This window comes from Heterocephalus glaber, unplaced genomic scaffold (assembly GCF_053883595.1).
Source record: "Heterocephalus glaber isolate CG9 unplaced genomic scaffold, H.glaber_assembly_v1.0 deba00000122, whole genome shotgun sequence".
Classification (NCBI taxonomy): Eukaryota; Metazoa; Chordata; class Mammalia; order Rodentia; family Bathyergidae; genus Heterocephalus; species Heterocephalus glaber.
The window spans coordinates 71,296,503-71,317,498 of record NW_028258138.1 but is presented as its reverse complement, the minus strand read 5'-3'; the positions used below and the strand labels follow the sequence as shown (position 1 = coordinate 71,317,498).

Genomic DNA, 20,996 nt, shown 5'->3' with positions numbered 1-20,996 from the left:
AAAATGAGACAACTGAGAACACCACATATTACTGAAGGGCTGAATAGAGCTAGAAGCTAGAACAATAGAATGAAAGTCTTGACATACTTATGTACTTAATAAAGACCATCAAAATATTTGAAATGGGCCAGAGATTTAGCTCAGTGGTTTGGCCACCTGCTGTGCAAGCCCAAGGACTCGAGTTCAATCCCCGGTACCAAAAAAAAAAACCAAAAACCAAAACAAAACCTCAAAATATATGAAACAAAACCTGACATTAAAGAACAAAAGTTATAAAATAGAGACTTTAATACCCTGCTCTCAATAATGGATAGAACTAGACTGAAGAATAAGAAAGGAAATCAGAAACTTAACAAACATTGCATATATACTTAAGAATAATTTATATACTTATCTTGGTGGAAGTATTCTACATGTCTGTTAGATCTAGAAAAGAGGATATTTTCATATGTACGAGAGGAGAAGATCATTATCAGTAGACTTTACTGCAAGAAATATGGCAAAGAAGTCTGAAGGAGATATAGATGTAGTTAGATAAAGGAGATATAGTTACTAGATAGTAACACAAACTCATAAGGAAATAAAAATCTAACACAGGTAACTATAACAACTAGTACTTGGTATTTTGGTATTCTATCTACCAACTAGATCTACATAGACATCTACAGAAAATTCTTTTTTTTTCCCCCATTAACTTTATTGGTACATTTTCAGTATAAAATACAGTTACATTCATCATTGGGATTTTGTATCATTACATGAGTCTCTTGGTTCTTATTTTTTTCCCCTTCACTTGCCCTCCCTTCACCCCCTCCATCCTTCCCTATTTGCAAAGACTTGTTTCCATTTTTTTCCTCCTTTCATATTTTTTCCTTTCCCTTTTTTCCCTTCCCCTACCCCTCCCAATTCCCCTGATCTTTTAGACCTTTTCTTCCTGTTACACAATATCAGTTATACAGTTTTTAAATTACAATATTAAGATCTAGGAGACATTACCACAGATTTTACAGAATTTAAAAGGATATAGAAAGCATATTACAAAAATATTTTTTGAAATAAATTTGACAACTTCTAAGAAGTAACTTGGAAGACAAATTAATGAAACTAAGTCTGGAGGAAATATAAAATTTGAATAGCACCTATTAAAGAAAGTATATTCCTAGCTTGAAAACCTACCTATATGACAACAGCAGGCTCATAAACATTTTACCTGATAAATTATATCAAACAATTAAAGCAGAAAAAAGAAGGAATACTTCTCCCCTCATTTTAGGAACTCAACATTGTGCTAATCCTAAAACTGGATAAAGATAATAGAAGAAAAAAGTATGAACATTGATAGAAATTTGTTTAACAAAACAAACTACTAGAAGTCAGATCAGGCAGGATGTAGAAAGTGGTTTTGTTATAGGGATGGCAGTGTTGGTTCAGCATTGGAAGATCCACCCCCAAAAGTCATCATTTTAACAGAGGAAAGGCAAAAGCCATATGATCCTGTCACTAGTTGGGAGAAAAAGTATTGGACTAAATTCTACAGCTGTTCATGGTAAAAGCTATCAGGAGCCTAGAAGTATAACAGAACCTTCTCAACAGATTAAAGACATGTACTCAATACTTCCATTAGACTGTATTCAATACATGTACATGTACTCAATACTGTCTATTAGACTTTGAAACATAGGTCAAAACCAAAATAGTCTGGCAATAAAATGACACAACTAGGATAGGATTGGCATGGCAGAAGCAAAATCTTTATATGTAGATGAAATGATCATTTACAGAGAAAATACTAAGAAATCTCTAGAAGCCCTTAGAACTTGTACTTGAATTTAGCAGAATTAGAAAACACAAGGTATATATAAAAACTCAGGTCTGTGAATACTTGCTATAAATGAAGAAATGGGTACTGAAACTTAAAAGTTATTTAGGAGTACAAAAGACCTAGAAAAGTTAAAAACAAAAACAAAAACAAAACAAAAATAGTGTTGGAAGACCTAATTTTAAGACTTTTTTAGTACCTAATTTTAAGACTTCTTCTAAAGCTACAGTAATCAAGGCAGTGTTGGTGTAAGCAAAGACATATAGATCATTGGAATAAAACAGAGAATCTAGAAATAGAACCACACATATATGGTCCACTGAGTTTTGAAAGATTATTTAACATTAGTATTTTATAGAATATAAACTCAATTCAAGAGCTGAGGAAGAGAGAGTGTTTACAGCAAATGGCACTAGAACACCTGGTATCTGTATATAAAAAATTAACCTCAACTCTTTTTTTCCATACATGAAAATAACTTCAAGGGATGTATGAACCTAAATAAGAAAGCCTAAAAGTATAAAACTTTAAGAAGAAATTATAAGGGAAAATATTTATGAATTCAGGGTAGGCAAGAACTACCTAGGATACAAAAAACATGATGTATAAAAGAAAAAAACTGATAAATGAGATTCCATCAAAATTTAGAACTTTAAATAACATCATTAAAATGAAAAGTAGTCCTTAAACAGACCATATTTACAATGCATATAACCTATGACCAGAATATATAATGAATTCTTAGAGCTCATTAATAGACAACCCAATTAAAATGTAGACATAAGAAGATGATAAATAGCCAGTATAGCACAAGGAATGGTGTGCAACTCTAGAATCAGAAAACTACTAATCAGTACAATAATAAGATTGAACTATACACTCATTAGGGAGATGAAGTGAAAAGTTTTAAAAGCCTTGTCATGACTTTTTCTTTTTGTTGGATCCTCTCCCTTTGCATTTAATTTGTCATGCCCAATGGATTTATTCTGCTGGGTTTCCTGGGGTTGTGATCCTCATTGTCTTTTCCTAGGGTATTGTCTAAAATTTGTTGGAGTGCTGGTTTGGTATTCATGAAGTTCCTGAGGTGCTCTTTATCAGGAAAGTATCTCATTTCTCAATCATTTTTGAAAGAACGACAGTTTTGCAGGGTACATGAATCTGGGTTGGAGGCTGTTTTCCTTTAGGGCTTGAAATACATCACTCCAAGCTCTTCTTACCTTGAGGGTTTGCATTGAGAAGTCTGCTGTGATTCTGATGGACTTTCCTTTGTATGTGATTTGTTTCTTTTCTCTCACTGCTTGTACAATTTTGTTCTTCTGTTGGATTTCTGGAATCCTAACTATTATATGCCTATGTGTAGATTTTTTTTGATTAAGGCTAGCTGGAGTTCTATATGCCTCACTTATCTGTATGTCAAGTTCTTTTCCCCTGCTTGGGAAGTTTTCTGCCATCACTTCTGTGAAGTTTTTTTTATGCACTCTCTCCTCTTTCTTCATTGACTCCAATCAGTCTTATGTTATTCTTCTTTGCATTGTCTAGCAGCTGCTGGATTGATTTCTCATGTTCTCTTACAATTTTAAAGCAATTTTTCTTTTCCTCGTCACTAATTGCAATCTTATCTTCTATATGTGAAATTCCATCCTCACATTGGTTCATTCTGCTGCACAGACTTTTGATGGAGTTTTTAATCTCTTGGAAATCTGTATCTGCTTTATGGATTCCATTTGTTTACTATGTTGGGATTCCATCATGTTCCTCAGATCCTCTATTTTTTAAATCTGTGTCCTCTCTGGATTTATTAATCATGTCTTGCACCATGAGCAAAATCTTTGCTGTTAACTGAGTAATTATTTCTGATTTAATTTTTCCCAGATCCTCTTTTGTTGCCAGTTCAGAGAGCCCAGGTGGTTGAGTATCAGAGTGTTCCATCTCATGTCCCTTTGGGGTTGCTGTAGGTGATCCAGAAGTCTGTTTTTGAGGCTTGTTTATGTGTCTTCTCATTTCCATGGGGGGGGCTGCTTCTGGTGCCCACGTGGCTCACCTTCTCTGCTCTAGGAGCTTGGGATGGCAGCAGGGGAGCTTCCTTCCAGGTTCTGGGACCGGCTCACCTTCCCTGCCCTAGGACCTTGGGATGGCAGCGGGGGAGCTTCCTTCCGGGTGCTGGGACCAGCTCACCTTCCCTGTCCTAGGAGCTTGGGATGGCAGCGGGGGAGCTTCCTTCTGGCTGTTGGGACCGGCTCACCTTCTCTGCCCTAGGAGCCAGGGATGGTGGCGGGGGAGCTTCCTTCTGGGTGCTGGGACTGGCTCACCTTCTCTGCCCTAGGAGCCAGGGATGGCGGCGGGGGAGCTTCCTTCTGGGTGCTGGGACCGGCTGAGCTTCTCTGCCCTAGGAGTCTGGGCTGGAGGCAGGGAGCTTCCTTCCAGGTGCTGGGACCAGCTCACCTTCTCTGCCCTAGGACCCTGGGATGGCAGTGGGGGAGCGTCCTTCTGGGTGCTGGGACCCAGTGATAGATATTTTCCCAGAAAATTCTATTCAACAATACTATATACATTCTTCTCAAATGCAAATGTGATATTTTCTAGGAAAAGAATCCTATGTTAAGCCATAATTTCTCAATATACTTAAAGACAGACATCATACAAAATATCTTTGACCACAATGGGCTGAATAGAAATCAAGGAAAGATGTACAATTGGAAAATTTACAGATTTTTTGGAAAAATATTCTTTGTTCATGGATAGGCAGAACCAACATAGTGAAAATGGCCATACCTCCAAAACTGTTACACAGATTTAATGCAATCCCAATCAAAATGCCAATGAAATTCCTCACAGAACTAGAGAAAATAATCCTAAAATTCATATAGAAGTAGAAGAGACCTAGAATAGCAAAGGCATTTCTGAGCAGCAAGGGCAAGGCAGAAAGAATCACAATCCCTGATTTGAATTTTTATGTAAATGGATGCATCTTGAGATTATAATTTTAAATAAAATAAATCAGACACATTAGTTTAAATATTGTATTATTTCTCCTGTGTGAGAAAGCTAAAGGGTAAGTAAGTAGCAAAATCGAGGATAGATATTGGGAAGTAGGAAGAACTAGTTCTAACGGGAAGGGGAACAAGGTACGGAGAGGAGGAAAGGAAAGGAGAATGAAAGGAAAAAAATGGAAACAAAGTTCTTGTAAATGGGGAGGGGAAGAAGGGTTGAAGGGAGTGGAGCAGAATAAAAAATGAATATATATTTTGTACAGGTACAAATTCCTCCTGATGAATTTGATTTTTAAGTATGGTAAATATGTACTAATAAAAAAATTAAAATAGAATTTAAGAAACATTTACAGATTTTTGGAAATTAAACAACATATGCTGTCTTTTCTTGTTGCTGAGAAAAAATATTGGACACCCAAAGATAAAGGAGGAAAGGTTTATTCAGCTCACAGTTTGTAGAGGTTTCAGTTCATAGTTGGGTGGCTCCAAGGTAGGGCAGCATGGCAGAGGGGCATTGCAGAAAAGCAACAGTTCAGAGCAAGCAGAGGGAGCAAAAGTAACAAGGGACCTTAACAGTGTCTTTCTGCCCCTTTTTATCTTATCCAGATTACTTAGGGTGGGTAGCACTAACATCCTTAATCCTAGTGCCCTTAAGCCTAGCGTTGCACCATGAGTCAATCCCAGTCTTACACACTCTACATCCAGCCATCTCTGAAAAAGCCCCGCCTATGGCTGCATGAGGCTTTGGGGGGACAGCTAGACACAAGTCATAATATGCTCTTAATCAATGGATTATTCTAGAAATCAGAAATAAAATCACACAGAGATGAATAAAAACAAAAACATATGATACAAAAACTTACAGAACACAATAACAGCAGTTCTGAGGGGGAAATTTGTAGCTATAAATGCTTACATAAAAAAGACGGGGGACCCTCTTTGGGTGCAGCTGCCCCATTGGCCACTGGGCAGGGAGGTGGAGGATGGATTTGGGCTTATTGGCCATTTCCCTGTCTCACCAGAAGCCTGGTGGCAGGAACGATGTTGGAGCAGGAACCTGAGGGCTGTGCAAAAGGAGCAGATATCATGTTGGCTTCGCGCGCTATGGCGGCCTTGTGTTTGGGGACTCAGTGCTGTAGAAGAGTAATAAAAGAGGCTTTAAAAATGTAGCACTAGGAGTCATAGGAAAAATTAAGAAAGTCCCAGGGAGAGTCATCCACTTTGTTAGTGGCAAAACAATGGAAGAATATAGCACAGACGAAGATGAAGTTGAGGGCCTATTGATCCGGCAAAACTTACTTGGGGGCCCTACTTGTGGTTTTACATGCTTCTGGTTGTCAAGTCAACCCTCTCAGTGTGTGACTTTCTTGGAAAGAAGACTGCATTTGTTTTGGGCATCAGCACCCAAAATACCAATATGCCATTGAGATGATGAAGAAGGAAGGGGAGTGGGAGGGGGAAGACAGGCTGTCTGAAGAAGCAGAAAGACAATTCCAGCAGAGCAAGACACAGGCTAATTCCACTGTTCAAAGAGATCAACCAGAAACAGTGGTATCTACTTCATTTGTGAATCTTTTTTTTTTTTTTTTCGTTTGTGAATCTTAATCTTGAAATGGAGGAAGACTGTGAAGTAATTACAGAAAGCAAACAAAATCCAGGCTCTGTTCCATCATAGAATGAAATGACTATCAAACTTCAAATGTTAAATTTTTTTTTGTACAAGGAACTTTTGTATTCTCTATTCAGTAGAACTTAAAACAATTATTTATATTTTAAATTATTAACTTATCTGGAAAGGAAAAATGTTTCTTCATTCTTAGGCTACATTTAGTGAAGGATCTGAAGTTTGGATATTTCTACTCTGCTTTCACTGTGTGTTGAATTAGTGCTTTAGCATTTCCTTTCTGGGGGGTAGTGCTGAGGATCAAACCCAGGGCTAGCAGGCACTTTGCCTCTGGGCTACACCCTCAGCCCAATGTTTTGGTTTTAAAATGATCCTTAAAAAAATTAAGGCCTTAATAAACTAAGAGTTAAATTAGTAAGCTTGTCTGTTACTTTTGTATTTGTAAAAGGATAAAAGTAAATTGCTGAATAAAGCTAACTGGAGCCAGTAATCCTATAAATTCAGATTAAAATGAAGATTTCTTCCTTTACATTTTCTCATGTTATGCCTCACATTTAATATATCTATTAATTTCCACTAAGGATGGTTCACTGAGTATGTAATAAAGTGAGCATGATGGGAGCACTTTTTGAGTTCACTGAGAATATTTTATGGAGAAGTGTTTATTACACCAATATTAATATGGGTTTCCATTTTTTACTGCAAATCACTTAATCTTGTATTCTTTTTCAGTGTTATTAAAATTAAAGAAGCTTTGATCATAAAGATAACACTAGTTATAGAATAAAGTAATGTAACACCTGATTATCCACATGGCATCCTGCTTCTATCACTCATTCAGCCCTTAATGCATCCCAGAGTTAGGGGCTGAGGAGCTGGGAGACAGATATACATTTAACTATCAAGAGTTGTTAAATATTATTCAAGGAATAATAGAAACATAATAAAATTAGTTACTTGTCATTCAGTATTTTGAAGTAGCAACAGTAAGAAGGGCAGTAATTAAACCAGGCTTGCCATTTCTCTACCTACTCAGTTGCTTGTAAACTTTACAAATTTATGTACCAGGAAGCCAATTTTGAAAATATTTCTAAATATGTGTATAGAACCTTGAGATGTTTACAAATTTGGATAAAAAGAATATGTTGGAATACTTTAGAAATGCTGATCTTAAAAGCCTTTGCGTAGACCTGGGGATGTAGCTCAGTGGTGGAGCACTTGTCTAGCATGTGCATGGCCCTGGGTTCAACCCCAGTACTAAAAAAAACCCCAAACCAAAACAACACCATAAGAGCTTTTAGAAATTAATTTTTATGTTAACAGCCTTCTAAACAACACTTAAGCTTTAAATCATAAATAAACATACAAAATACAGCTTAAAAAACAATATACAATGAGCCTACTATGGAAGTCTACTGTCAATAAACATGAATTAAATATTTTTTAAAATGAAAAAAAAAAGTAACTCAAGTTTACTAATACTGAAACTTCCAACAGGCAAAGTTTCATCTTTTTAGAATCTAGAGCAACTCACTTGGAATTTAAATAAATAAGCTTAAGTTTATTCACATTTTCTGGTCCAAGCAGAGTTTTAGTGCCATGATTCTGCTTGGTGTTGGTCAAATTCACCTATTAGTCTTTTGATGCGAGCCAACTTGTTATGAAGATACTTGCATCTGTATTTTTCTTCATGGTAATTGGGACTAGACTGCTTGATCTTCTGATATTCTTGTAAGACTTCTTCATGAACATTCTGATACTCTTTTGAGCCTGGAGAAAGGCGTTTTCATTGTGCATCCAGTTTGATAAATCTTCAAGCTACAGTCTCCATTCTGGCTTGCAAAGCCCTGTACTCATCATACTCAGTGTTGAAGTCATCCTGGAAATTCTGGCATTTCTCACAGGAGACAATAGCGATATATTTTATCAAATAATGTGGGAGTTCAATTGTTGAAGAAGGCTCCATGTAAGCAGTGCAACCCTCTTTAACTCCTTTACTAGAATTCAGACTGGAATTATTCAGCTTGGCAATTTCCTCTTCTCTTTGAATGTCTTCTTCCTTTTCCTCAATAGTCTCAATGTCGTGCTTTTTTGTTTGGTCCTTTTCCTTATGTTCTTTAGATTTCTTTTTGGACTTTTTGTGAGACATTGAATGGTTTTCTTCCATAGGCTTTGGACACTTTAGTAGAACCGAACCAGGGGATAAGGTTTTGAGAGAAGTCCTAGAGGTATATTTGTCTTGCTGGTCCTCATAGATGCTACCATTTTGACTAAAACTGTCAACACGTAGGTATTGAGGTCCCCCCCCCCCTCTCTGCGCCCCGCCTTCTGGAGTGCTAGGGGAATTGGAGTTAGTTTACAGTCTGCGGAGGGTTGGAGACAGGCAGGTGGGTTGAAGGCAGCGGTGGAGGGCTGGGGATGGCAGCAGCTGTGGGGAGTGGAGGGAGGCCAGCAGTGGATTTCTCACTGGTGGGATTCAAATGACCATTTAGTGTCGTTGACACTCTACTGGTCAGGTGAGACATGTGAGCTTTTTTATTCATTAAAGGATCAATAAAATCTGAATCCAAAGGCCGTTTCTGAGGAGAGGAGGCAGCATCTCTACTAGAACATACAGGAGATTCTGAACGGCTGGTGCCAGCAGAATTGAGATGGATTTAGTTTTCTAGCAAGCACCGACTCTAATGACCACCTGTCTGTGTCACTGTAACCTGGCCAGTCTCGCTGCAGCTCCTTGAACACATAATCCTTTAAAGTATAGGACAGGTCCTTAGGGTTTAGATTGGCTACCTGCTGCAGAATTGCTCCCAGGGAATTCTTGTCTTTCTGATTGACACCATCTCTCTGCAGTCGGGCCAGCAGCTCAGGTTTCTTGTAGGCCTTGGGTGCCAGTAAATGAATCACTGTCCCTCTATGGCCGCTGAGAAACACTGCTGCTGCCATGTGTCTTTCAAATTGTATTTGCAGGGTTCATGGGGGTTGACCTTTCCCTCTCAGGCACTGCATCTGAGATGGCTTGAGGTGCTTTCCGAATCTGCACTCTTTTCACCACATATGGTCCACCGGGTTTGTTAACTTTTGTGCTTTGGTTGAGGGATTCCTCTTCTGCCTGGGTCATTCTTTCTCGTGATATCTGTGATATGAGTCTTTTGTTGCACACACTGTAATTTTATTTTGGATAAATCCCAGGCAATTAAGCTGGGAGGCTTCAGAGCTGGTTGCAGACAAAGCTGCCCTGAGGGTTGTCTTTGCCCACATTTGACAAATAGAAGTTAAAGTTATGTACCTCGTTGAGGGGATCATTTTTTGGGAATTTTGACAAGCCCCTGAAGCCCTCGGAACTGAATCGAAGGTCAGAAAGGAATTAAATTCTTGTGGCTCTGGTAAGTCTCGAGCGCTCGGATCCCCGTCTTGGTGAGCTTCACATGCAGGATGGTGATGTTATCCTGCCCTGGCCGCCCGCCCAACAGTCCATAGTGCTGCTCCTCCCGCAGGCCCGCCATTCCCCGCCTTGCCCCTGCCGCCATCTTAAACTCCCCGGGGGTGCCACCGCCCTAGGCCTTCTGCAGCTGCTGCAGCAGCTATGGCCATTCCCCTGATGACCTACTGTCATAGACTGCGTGAAGCCAGACCTCGGGCTGCCACCCTTGCTGTCCGCCCCACCCTGCACATTAAATTTTTTTTTCTTAAATTCTTTTATTGGTACATTTTAGGTATAGAATACTTTTACATTTATCATTGGGTGCTTGTACCTGTACACGATGCAGCTTGGTTCTTATTTTTTCCCCATTACCTGTGCGCCCTTCACCCCTCCACCCTTCCCATTTACACAGACTTTGTTTCCATTTTTTTTTCTTTTCTTATAATTTTTCCTTTCCATTCTTTCCTTTCCCCATCTCCTCCCACCACCTCTACCCCTTTGGACCTTTTCCTATTTCAAAGTATCAATTATTAGTTATTAAACTTTTTAATCCTCATTTACACTCTCAGTTTCTCACACTAGAGAAACTATGCGGTATTTACACGTGTGTCCTATTTATTTTACTTAAGGCCTCAATATGCATCCACTTAGCTATAAATGACTCTAGTTTCTCATTCTTTATGGCTGAGTAGTACTCTATTTTATAAAAAAACCACATCTTCTTTGTCCAGTTTCCAGTTGAATGAATTAAATTTTTAACTGAAGCTGAAGTTTTTCAACTGACAGCTGAAAGATGAAATTGAAAGCTGAAGTTCTTCAAACTAAGTACTTTAACTGAAATTTGAAGAATTTAGGAAAGATAAACTTTTCTTAGGAGTCTTTAGTTATGTGGATTCATGCTACCATAGTTCATAGTATGTGGTCATCTTTTTATTCATGGGTATAAACTATATAACTTAGTGCTTAACAATTAATCTTGAGACAATGTAATTAATGTCACCATAAATTATACTTTACTAACAGCTCTAGTTGGGCATGCCAGCCCAACTTCTTCTCATTTGTTTTTAACTTTGAGATAGCACCTTTAGCTCACCTATTTAGTTATTAACCAGAGGTTCTACTACCTAAGAGTTTACCTAGAAACCTTTCTGACTGTAGAAGATAGTGACTTATGAAGGTTTTATGTTTTTTAAACTTTATTTTCACCACTTGTCCAATAGTGTCCAGTTTGTAATGTTTATATATTCATTGTGTCTTAAATTTTTACACTCTTTGTTCTTGCAAGTTATAAAATTTCTCATAAATGCAAAAAAAGAAGATATAAACTCAACAACTTTCCCATTCAACTTAAACTACATAAAGAAGAAAAAACTAATCTAAAGCTAGCAGAGGGAGGAAAGAATACACACTGAAACAAATATGAATAAAATACAGAATAGAAAAATAAAAAATCAATAAAAACAGGTTTTTTAAAAAATCAACAAAATACAAATGTCTAGCTAGATAGAGCAAGGAAAAAGAGAAGAATAAAATTACTAAAATTAGAAATGAAAACAGGTACATTATCAATGCTATAGAAAGAAGAAAGAATTATAGTACAAAGCACATTTGTATACCAACAAAGTCAATAACCCAGATAAAATGGCAAAATTTCTAAAAACACAAAACCTAACAGGGCTAACTCATGAAGCAACTGACAACGTGACATACAACCAAGAAGGAGGCCAAATCAGTAATCACTAATTCTCCTATTAAAGTCCTGTATCTAATTGTTTGACTCATAGACTCTAGTACATATTGAAAAAAACTAATACCAGTATTTCTCATCCTTTTCCAAATTAACAAAGATTGAACACTTTGTAACTCATTCAATGAGGCCAGCATTACCTGGATACGAAAGCCAGAAAAACACTACAGGAAAACTGTAGATCAATATTCTTCATGAACACTGATGCAAAAATACCCAACAAAATAGTAGTAAACAGAACTCAGCAACATATTGAGGGATTATGTAGTATGACCATGTATGGTTTATTCTTGGAATGTAAAGATGGTTTCACATTAGAAAACTGATCACTGCAATATATCACATTAACAGTAAAAAGAGAAAAAATCCACATGATCATCTCAACAGATACATCTGACAAAATTCATACTCTTCAATAATAAAAGCACTCAATGAGTTAGGAATAGAAGGAAATTTTCTTAATATTAGTAAAACCATATGTGAGCCTCATAGATTCCACAAAGAGCTGTCAATTTTAGCAAAGTAGCAGGATACACAGTAAATACACAAAAATCAGTGCATTTCTTTACACAATCAGTTAAAGAAAGTATAAAAACAATTTCATTTGTACTTAGAAATTAACTTAACCAAAGTGTAACACTTGTATGATGAACTCTACAAAATATGCAAAAGAATGTAGTTGCATTCTTACCTAATATGATATACAGAAATAAACTAAAAGTGGAGTAAAGACTTAAAACTATAAAGCTATTAGAAAACAGCAAAAGTAAAAATTTATGGCACTGGATGGTATGGGTTATATCTAGATGTCCCCCCAAAGGCCCCTGAACTCACAGGTGGGGCTTTTGGGAGTGTCTAGATCATTGGTATAGGGTACCAGATAGTGAGCACAATGAGTGGATCGGCCCACTGATTGAATTAGCATAATTCTGGGTATGGATGACTGGATTTACTGAAGACAGAGACTTACATTGGGAATAAGTGGCACCAACCAATAGGCTTGTAGCTTGAACAGAATAGGAAAAGAGAAGCTCAGTGCTGCTGCTTTCTGCCTACCATGCCATGGACTGTTTCTCCTCTGCTATGGCCCTCTGCCTTGGAGCCAGGCAACTATGGACTGAAACTTCTACAAATTGTGAATTAAAATAAACCTTTCTTCCTTTATCTTGTGGGTGTCTGGTATTTCATCCCAGTAATGAGAAAGTAACTAAGACATTGGATTTTATGTGCAGGCAAAACAATTTTTAGAGAGATAAACTGGACTTCATGGACACTTAAAAAATTGTGCATCAGAATGTACTCTCACTAAATGTGCATCCCATAAAATGGGAGAAAATATTTACTATTCCAAAATATGTAGAAAACTCATAAAACTCAAAAACTCCAACTTAAAAATGGGCAAAGAATTTAATAGTCATTTTCCTAAGAAGAACATGAAAAGATGTTTAACATCAGGAAAATGTAAACCAAAACTATAAGAAACCTTATCACACCTGCTAGGATGGCTACTATCCAGGAAAAAGAAAATAGCAAATGCTGGCAAGGATATAAAGAAATTGAATCCTATGCATTTCTTTCTTTATTTTTTTGGCACCAGGGATTGAACTCAGGACCTTGTGCTTGCAAGCAAGGCAGGTGCAGTGCCACTGAGCTAAATCCCCAGCATGAATCCTATGTATTGTTGATGAGAATGTGAAATGGTTTAGTCACTGTGGAGAACAGTAGGGTAGTCCCTAAAAAATTAAAAATATAATTATCATATGATTTAGCAATTCCACTTTTGGCTATTGCTATGATTTATGGTGGCTTTCTTAAGAAGACAGGAACCAGAGGATACATACATATACACTCCCTTTCTCTCTCACCACCTGATACCCTAGGCCATCTCAGGACTCTGCCAGCAGGAAGGGCATCACTATGTGTGGCCCTCAGACCTTTGATCAGAACTGTAAGCTCAAATAAACCTCTTCTCTTTAAAACTTACTCAGTTTGTGATATATTATTAGTCATTAAAAATGGACTAAGATATATACTAAGCACTAAAAGCAGGGTCTTGAAGACATGTTTGTGTAACCATGTTAATGATAACATTGTTTACAACAGTGAGAACACAGAATCACCCAAAGTTTCCATTGACAGATAAATACATCAGCAAAATGTAGTATATAAACAATGGGGTACTATTCAGTCTTAAAAAAAAAATCTTACATATGCTACAACATTACTAATTTATGAGGACATTATGTGAAGTGAAATAAGCCAGTCAGAAAAAGATAAGTACTATATGATTATACTTATACAAGATACCTGGAACAGTGAAAATCATGGAGATAGAAAGTAGACTGGTGTTTGTCAGGGAACTGGGGACGGAGGAAATGGAAGTTATTGTCTAATAGATATAGAACTTCAGTTTTACAAGACCAAAGGAGTTTGAAGATGTACAGTGGTGACTGTTGGACTACATTATGAATGTATTTAATATCAATGAATTTAATATCAATACCACCATACTAAATATGGTTAAGGTCATACATAATGTTATGTCTTTTATCATCTTAAAAAATTAGAAACAAAAACCAAGCAAATTCTAGAGATGAAGAGTATAAGTGATATAGGGTACTACATAATCCAAATAAGCAAAATAATCCAAACTAGGGAAATATTATAACTCTCAGCCTGCTAGATATCTGAAACACCAAGTTCATGTTCTCTAAAATTGAAGAATGAATTCTAGGAACAATGGAGGTTAAGAGTAGGAAGGATTTATTGAGAGAAAGATAGATTCTCAGAGAGACAGAAGGGGGACCAGAAAGTGGGTTGCCTGCTCCTTTTACTTCTCAAAGGTGATTTATGGGGCAAAGCCATGAGGTGCAGTGGGTACAAAGTGGGACAAAACCATAAGATACAATGGAAAATCACAAGGTGGGCATGAAGTGGGACAAAATTATGATCAACCAATAAGATTACAAGTATAGTCACCAGGTAATATTGATTAAATGGAAATCAAATAGGGAAGCTAGTTACACAGCAAGCATGCATGGATTTCTCAGAAGGAATGGGCTAGCTAGAGATGTTCTGGTCCCCAGTTAAGAAGATTGCTGTCTATTTAGAATATCAATCACTGCTATTTATCCCTTGGGGAAGTATGTGTGTGTAATAGTTTCCTCTCTCTCTCTCTCTCACTCACTCTCTCGCTACACAGTCCAGGCTGGCCTCAAACTTGAGGCAATCCTCCTGCCTCAGCCCCCCCCCTCCCCCGCCCCCAGCTGGGATTACAGGCTTGCACCAGCATGCCTGGATAGTTTCTCTCTTTTTAATGTTAACCTTTAGTAAATGTGCCTTAATTGTTTTCTCTGCTGAGGGCCCAGTCCTGCTCAACTGCCTTATAGTATTGTAAAACTAATTTAGCTGTCTGCAGTATAATGACTGACCTGAAAATTTTAACATCAATAGCATACTCTACCAAGTTAAAAGAAAGAATTAGCAAACTTGATGACTGAGAATTTAAAATTACTCTGTCAGAAGAACAAAAAATAAACAGAACGAAAGACCATAGAAATCTTACAGGAAACCTGGAATACCACCAAGACTATCAATACATACATTTAGGGATTTCCAAAAGGATCAAAGAAAGAAGAGGCAGCAAGGTTATTTAATTAAACATTTTATATTTTACAGAAGATATCAAATTCTGGAGAGGAAATGAACATCCAGATCTATTAATCTCAAAGAACTTTATGTGTCTCAAAGACACATAAACTTATCAACAGTCATGTCAGAGAGAGGACTTCTAAGAAACCTTGGAGATCAGGAGAGAGTGAGATGATATACTAAAAATATTGAAATAAATGTCAACAATCTCTGCCAACCAAGGATGTTTTAACTAGCAAAGTTACTTCAGAAATAATGACTTTCCTAGAGTTCACTGGTGCTAGACCTGCCTTGTAAGAATGGTAAAGAGAATATCCAATTTGAAACAAAAGGATACTTACTAATCAGTTTCTGAAATATATGAAATGTATAAAACTCAATGGTAAATGATAGGTCTCCCACTACCTCGGCAGCTATTATGTATAGTAGCTGCCCTCTTCCTATGGTGCCTTGCCCCCTCCCCTGTGTGACATCATGCCAAGATGGTTGCTCCCACCAAAGAATAAACCCTTCTTCCCAGTATGCCCCTGTTCCTGCCTAGAAAGTAACCTAATACTCGCTCACCTCCTACCATCTAGTGACATCACCGGATCCTCCATTCCCTAGTCACTACCTTACTCAACCCCACCTCAGCCCCTACAAACCCCACCCCAGTCTCTATAAAAGACTCTCCCTGCCCTGGCCATATTGCTTTTGTCTCTCCTTTGTTGCAGAGACAGCCCGGCAGATCTATTCCCCTAATAAAGGCTTGTTGTGGCCTGGTCTGGTCTTGGTCTTCGGCCCTTTTACCTGACAGTAAAGGTAAGTAAGCAGTCAAATTCAGAACATTTGAATTCTTTAATAGTGGAATGTAAGTCATTTTTCATTCTACTATAAAAGTTAAAAGAAATGTATCAAAATAATTATAGCTATAACAATTTCATGGGTACATAATATGAAAAGATGCAAATTTTTAACATTAATAACTTAAAATGTTAGAGGGAGAAGCAAAATTGTAGATTTTTGTGTGTGATCAAAGTTTTTATCGTTTAGAGCTAAAATGTCTCCCAAAACTCTTGTATTCAGAGGTGAGCATTTTGGAAGGTGAATGGATCACAGGGGCACTATACTCACGAGTTTACCTATGGTGGGTTCATAGCTCAATGTACTGTTAGCAGGTGGTACCTGGTTGGAAGAGGCAAGTCACTGACATGCCTTTGGAGGGTATATCTCCCACTCCAGCTTCTCTCTTCTCTTTCTGCTTCCTGAAGTATTGTGAGCAGGTCTTTCCCACCAGGCCCTTTTACCATGCCCTTTAGGTCTTGGAGCCAGTTGACCATGGACTGACTTTACTGAAACTGAGCCAAATAAACCTCCCCTCCTTTAATTTGTGTGTCAGTTATTTTGTCCCAGTGTCTGTAATGCTGATTAATATAAAATTCAAGTTTTTATCAGCTTAAAATACACAGAAGATATTTTATTATAAACTCATGGTAATCATAAAGAACAAATCCTATAGCAGAAACATCAACAATAAAGAAATAGGTATGGAAGCATATCATCATATTAATGATCAAATCACAAAGGAAATCAGCAAGAGCGGAAGACAGGAACAAGAGAAACTACAAAATAGAAAGCTATGAGCAAAATGGCACCAATAAATTACTACTCATTAATAATTACCTTAAACGTGAATGGACTAAATTTTCCAATCATAAGGCATAGGGTGGCTGAATGGATAAAAAAATAGAACTATATGCCACATTCAAGAGATTCACTTTAAGGATACACATAGATTCAAGAGGTATTACAAGCAAATGGTAAACAAAATAGAGCAGGGGTAACTATAGTGTTTATATCATAAAAATAGACTTAGGGTAAAAAAAAAAACTAAAAGAGACAAAAAGGGAATGTTAAATGGGTCAAGTCATCAAGCGGATATAACTTATAAATATATATGCATCCAACATGAGCACATAAAAATATATAAAATAAAGTCTGTGAATCAAGAGATTAAATGTAATCCCTATCAGAATTCGAAAGACACTTTTTACAAAAATAGAGAAAAAAATTCTCAAATTCATGGAATCTCACAAGGCCAGAAATGGCTAAAGGAATCTTGGTCAATGTTTCTTTATTCAAACTATATTAAAGAACAATAGTGATACTAAAAATAGAAATTCCACTTGACTCACATATTTCTCTTTTGGGTATCTTCCCAAAAAGTTTAAAAATATTATACCACAGTAATATATGTGTACTTATGTTTATAGCAACATAATTTATAATAGCTAAATCTTGGGATCAGCCAATATGCCCATCAACAGATGAATGGATAAAGAAAATGTGGTACTTGTATACAATAGAGTACCACTCTGCCATTAAGAAAGATAAACTTGGGGCTGGGGATTTAGCTCAGTGGTTCCACCACCTGCCTTGCAAGTGCAAGGTCCCAAGTTCAATACCTGGTACCCATCCCCCCCCCCCAAAAAAAACCCCAAACAAAAAAAAGAAAGATAAACTTGAGGTATGTGTAGGAAAATGGATACACCTTTATAGGGAAATGGATATAGGAAAATGGACGCATAATGTTAAGTGAAATAAATCAGACCCATAAGGTTGAGTATCATATGGTTTCTCTTACATGAAAAATTAAATAGGAAAGAGGAGAAAGAGAAAAGAGAAAGAAAAAGGTTATTATATTCTAAGTCTGTTTCTGTGGTCAGTCTCTGAGTTCACTTCAATTTGGTGTGAGAGCTCACTTTGCAGAATTTACATTTCTTTGAATATTTAAAGATTTTTATTGTTATGAGCATGGTCTATTTTGAGAAAGGTAAATTCCTAGGATAGGAAAATGTATGAAGATAGAGAGTGGCTCAGTGGTTGCCTAGAGTTAGGGGGAAGGATTAGAAGACAATAGCTGGCAGGCAGAGTGTTTTGATGTGGGATAACAAAAATGACCTAAGTTTGAGAGTGGTTATAATTGTACAACTCTGTCAATGTCCTAAAATCTATTGAATCCTACATTGTATGTTTGTAAATCATATAGTATGAAAATTTTAGTTCAATAAAGTTGTTTTAAAAAATAGCAATTAAAAAGACTATTGTACTCCATAAGAACAGGTACACAGATGAACAGAATAGAATTAGGGAGCCCAGATACAAACACACACTTACACTGTCTACCAATCTCTGACCATACTCTAAGAATAAAATAAATGATGCTAGGAAAACTGGATGTCCATATGCAAAAGACTAAAATTGGACTCTTACACCACTCATAAACATTAACTTGAAATGAATTAAAGAATTAAGTGTAACACATGAAACCAGAAAACTCCTAGAAGAGGAGAAAACTCCTTACATTGATCTTAGCAATATCATTTATTTTTTTAATATCATTTTTTATGACAGCAAAGGCACAGCTAAGAAAAGCAAAAATCAACAGATGGGACTGCATTAAACCAAAAGGATTCTATGCAGAAAAGGTAATAATAAAAGATGAAAAGGTAACCTATAGGATGGGAAAAATATTTGCAAACCACATCTGATAGAAATGGGTCATAAAAAAATTCCCCCTGTAATTTCTTCTAGGAGTTTTATAGCTTTAACTCTTAAATTTAGGTCGCTGATCCATTTCTAAATGTGGAATTGTTTCACTTGCATATTTTAGCTCAGTACCATTTTTTGGAGACACTATTTTCCTCCCGATTATTTTAGAAACTATTGAAAGTCAACTAGTTGGACAAAATGCATAGTTTTATTTCTGGACTCTCAATTCTATTCCATTGGTCTTTATAGCTGTCTTTAAATTTCTTATTTTTTGTACTGTTTTGACTATTCAGAGCACCTTGCACATCCATAGAATCTGAAGATAATTTTTTCTATGTCAGTAAATAAATCTATTGGTATATTTTTTGGGGGGGGTACCAGGGATCGAACTCAGGTCCTTGCGCTTGCGCAGCAGGTGACGAAACCACTGAGCTAAATCCCCAGCCCCTGGTATTTTAAAAATATTTTTTGTTAGTACAGGTTTGAAGTACATAATGATTACATTTATCAAGGAAAGGTGGTACATGTACATAATACCCTTAATTCTTCTTTCAACCCCTATCCCTCCCATTGGTGTTTCGATAGTGATTGTGTTGAATCTGGAGATTAGATATTGTCATTTTAAGAATATTAAGCCTTCCAATCCATGAACAAATGATGACTTTTAATTTACTTAGGTCATCTTTAATTTCTTTGTTTAGTAGTTTTGAGAATACAGGTCTTACATATCCTGGTTAAATTTATTGTTACATTCTGTATTCTTTTTGATGTGTTATAAATGGAATTATTTTAAAATTTATTTTTCAAGAGTTTTCACTGTTCAATTATGGAAGTGCAACTGATTTCTGTGTGGTTCTATGCCCTGAAACTTTGCTAAATTTATTTATTACCTCTTGTCATTCGTTTGCAGATTCTTTAAAATTTGCTACATACAGTATCATATTAACAATGAATAGAGATAGTTTTCCTTCTTTTCTAACTTAGATGCTTTTTATTTCTTTCTTGCCTATTTGCTATGGTTAGAACTTCCAGTGGAATATTGAATAGAAATTGTAAAACAGGCAAATATGTCTTCTTCTAGATCTTAAGAAAGTTTTAGTCTCCCCAAATTGAATAGCATGTGGATTTTTCATAAACGCCCTTTATTAGGTTGAGGAAATGCATGCCAGTGTGGCTTTCATTAAGTTTATTATACTTAAGAGTTCTTTGAGGTTGATTTTTTCTTTCAGTTTGGAAAATTTTAAGCCATTATTTAAGTACTCTTTACTTTTGTCTGTGATTCCTCTCCATCTAGTATTCCTATAATTTGTGCTGCTATATTTGATGGTATGCTACAGATCCCTTTAGACTGGTAATTTTTTATTTCAATTGTATCTTTGGGTTTCTGATTCTTTCTTCTGACTGCTCAAATTTGTACAACCCCTCTAATACCTTTCATTTCAGCTATCATAGCTCAAAATTTTTATATGGTCTCTTAATAATTAATTATTTTTTATATTCTCCATTCATTGTTTTCCAAGATTTTGAATTAGTGTTTTAAATTGTTTGCTTTTTCTTCATAATGTGGACTTTTTAAAATTTAAAGTTATTATTTCACTACTCTCTTCAAGTTCTAAAGTCTTATTTTTAAAGTCTTGGTTAGGTTTTTTTATTAGAACATGTTTGCAGTATATAATATTACACTTATCAGCACAAGTTGGTACATGGACATAATGCATATTAACTTTTTTTCTTCCCCTACTCCTCCCTCCCTGCTCCTTCCAACTCTTAGTCTCCTCATTTGCAAAAACTGTTTTCATCATTGCCCCCTCACCCCCAATTAAGGGGTAGGAAGGGTAGGGAAAGAAGATGGAAAAAAAGAGAAGTGGTTAGGTTTTTAAATAAAATTAATTTCCTATGGAATGAACTGATGCTATAGTACTCAATGTTTTATTGTGTTTCTTAGCATTTTATTGTTTATTAGCATTAGATTTCTTCATGCAGTCTGGAATTTTGGTTTTATCTAGCTCTCTTGTGGTCTTTGCTCTAGGTAAAATTACAGTTGCCTCTACTAGCTCCTATGTCCCTAGACTAGTTTTTATGGTTACTGCTTAATGATTATATTGGGGATAAAAAAAATCTAGCTATTGATGCAGTACATCAGTAACCAGGTACATCATTTATTTGTGAGTTTAAAATCTTACAAGCAGCAATGATTGTTTTCTTTTTCTATT

General features: G+C 36.4%; 1 protein-coding gene and 2 pseudogenes across 24 annotated transcripts in view; 1 reads left to right on the top strand and 2 right to left on the bottom strand.

Annotated features, from left to right (window-relative positions):
- The window catches only part of Stxbp5l (syntaxin binding protein 5L), a 588,968-nt gene that overhangs the window by 42,855 nt on the left and 525,117 nt on the right, over positions 1 to 20,996 (bottom strand). The gene's annotated exons all lie outside the window — the stretch shown is intronic.
- Positions 5,793 to 8,140, top strand: LOC106009560 (protein FAM177A1 pseudogene; annotated as a pseudogene). The gene is made up of 2 exons (XR_015439257.1): positions 5,793 to 5,852; positions 5,949 to 8,140. The product of XR_015439257.1 is annotated as a protein FAM177A1 pseudogene (transcript).
- Positions 7,974 to 14,861, bottom strand: LOC147830478 (RNA polymerase II elongation factor ELL2 pseudogene; annotated as a pseudogene). Its single transcript, XR_015450528.1, has one exon. The product of XR_015450528.1 is annotated as an RNA polymerase II elongation factor ELL2 pseudogene (transcript).